Source organism: Mustelus asterias, unplaced genomic scaffold (assembly GCF_964213995.1).
Source record: "Mustelus asterias unplaced genomic scaffold, sMusAst1.hap1.1 HAP1_SCAFFOLD_3920, whole genome shotgun sequence".
Lineage (NCBI taxonomy): Eukaryota > Metazoa > Chordata > Chondrichthyes > Carcharhiniformes > Triakidae > Mustelus > Mustelus asterias.
In genome coordinates, this window is record NW_027593865.1 from 15001 (window position 1) to 17500 (window position 2500).

Genomic DNA, 2500 nt, shown 5'->3' on the forward strand with positions numbered 1-2500 from the left:
AGCGGCGGGTGGCCACGCCGCGGCCAGGACAGCACCTTTCACGTAGAAGACTTCGGCGGCAGCAGGACACGGGGAGACACCGGAGCGAGGACCACACGGCCAAGTCGGCTCTGCGACGATTCGAACCCAAGGCACACGTTGAACGCGGGCGCAGGCACATTGCCCCAGAACCGCAACGGCAGAGGGTGGGCTGCGGAGTGTGGAAGGAGCCGCAGCTCCAGCGCAACACAAGCAACGACACCCAACCGCCACGGATTCCCACGACAAAAATGCAAGCACTCGCACGCGCAACAGAGGGAAGAAAAGCACGGCACGACCGAGCACCGATCCAGGCATCAAGCGTCACACGCGTCAAGCTGCCGTCCTCCACGCGACGGCACTGAACGGCCACGGCAACCCACCGGCAGGCAACCGAGCACGGACCACGCGAGGCAACGTGTCCGGAGACGTCCAGCGGACAGTCACTCCACTCTCTCACTCTCTGTGCCGGAGCACCCAACCGAGCCAACTCTTGCGGATCCTTCCCGTGGACGAGCCACACACACACATCAACAGAGAGTCAACCCCCCTGGCCCGAGCCTAACGGAAGGCACACACGGTCCCGGCAGCGAGGCAGTCACGTTCTCTCTCTCTGGCAACCCGATGACAGCCGTGCCGGCGACCCCGAGGTGGCTGGGCCAGTGCGGGAGCGGGCAGTGCCGACGAGCCCGGAGGCGGACGCCGGCACCCAAGAGGTCAAGCTCTCCGACGCGGATTACTCTGGGTCTGCACTTAGGGGGACAGAGAGGACGGCACCTCTGCGACACCCCAGCCGCGCTCTTCGGCGCACGGATGCGCGCGAAGTGCGATTGATTGTCAAGCGACCCTCAGACAGACGTAGCCCCGGGAGGAACCCGGGGCCGCAAAGTGCGTTCAAAGTGTCGATGATCAATGTGTCCTGCAATTCACATTAATTCTCGCAGCTAGCTGCGTTCTTCATCGACGCACGAGCCGAGTGATCCACCGCTAAAAGTTGTATCGGGTTTCGGATCGGTTGCCCGATCCTGGGACGCGCAAAACGCTCCCCCGCCGACGTGACGGTGGAGCCCCAGCCTGGCGCGTACCACGGCGTGAGCCCGGAGGCGCACGCACTCGAGCGACAATCAAGCGAAAAAAAGGAGGAATCAGGGCGCTCGCAGGCGTTGAGTGCCGGCGTGGGTGAGGGGCCGGGGCCCGCCACGCGCCGTCACGCCCCGCAACAGCCAGAGGCAGAGTTCTCTGGTGTCACCGTCTGGCGGTAGGCTCGAGAGTCGAGGCGAGGCCGCAGCGGACTGAGTCGGGTGCAAGCCGCGGAGGACAGGCCGACGCTACGGGCGCAAGCCGACCCCGCACGCCCCAACCTCGGCGGGCTGGGGAAGGGGGCGCGGCGGAACGCTCGCAAGCGCGGCTGCCCCCGCGGACAGGCACATTCTCTCGAACGCGGTGGACGCTCGCTCAAGTCAGCACGAGACCAGACCGGACCGACAGGCGGACAACGAATCTTTAAACCTCGCACCCACCCTCCGCACACGGGTGCCGGAGGAATGGTGAGCATGAACAGGTACCCCTCACCGGGCTTTGAAGAGAGTGACTAGAATGCGACCAAAGCTTCACCGCGGCGGGAGACAAAAAGGCCCCTGACTGCACCAGAACGTCTCCCTGCGGAGTCACACAGTGGCCGTTCACCGTGGTCCCGTCGACAAGCCGCCAGGACAAGCACCCAAGCCCGCAGCAGCTCTCTTCGTTTCAACTGCGGATGTAATGCTGCAAGGCGGTGGCAAGGTCACGTCGCAGCCCGCAAGCCGTCGCCAAGGCGAGAGGAAGACGGTCCCCACAGCGGGCACACACAGACGGACGTGGAGCACGGGGCGGCGGCCCACAGGTGCGCACACGCGCCGTGCCGAGGATCGGTGCGGACGCCGGTGACATCGCACCCGGCAGAGCGGCTAGGCAGAAGTCGCTGCGGAGGAGGAGCACCGTCGGCGGAACGGTCTGCTGGCGGGCGAGGGACCAAACGAGCAGCTAGAACGGGCGGAGTGGACCGGACTGCAGAAGCGGAGTGAGTGCGTGGCTGACGCCACCGTCTCCCTCCGAGCGTCTGCTCGCGCCGGCCAAACCGCCGAACCGCTGAACGAAAGGACCGCATCGTCCCACGCAGGCAGGCCGGCCGTGTTGCCGTGCGTGCCCCCACCTCTCGGACGGACTGCAAAGACACCCTACGAAGCCAACGGCGAAGCCCTTCCAACGGCGCAGGCGTAGCGTGTGCGGCACCCGCATGGACTTGCCGGCGTGCAACCGAGCGTGTGCGTGCTCGTCGGTGGCGGCGCCCGCGCGCCGGCCCAACCGAGTGGGACCGAGATCGACGTCGCCCGGCTTCGGCGGAACGTGCGTACGGGTGACCAGGCCCGTTCGACGGGTACGGCGAAATTGTCGGTGTGACCTCCCACCCGCGTGGGAGGCGCCAGCGTCAGTACGGGCCACG

General features: G+C 66.5%; 1 non-coding gene across 1 annotated transcript; it reads right to left on the minus strand.

Annotated features, from left to right (window-relative positions):
• Positions 1-860: 860 nt before the first annotated feature.
• Positions 861-1014, minus strand: LOC144490854 (5.8S ribosomal RNA). The gene has a single exon (XR_013497355.1). It is a non-coding gene; the product is annotated as a 5.8S ribosomal RNA (ribosomal RNA).
• Between the last annotated feature and the right edge of the window lie 1486 nt (positions 1015-2500).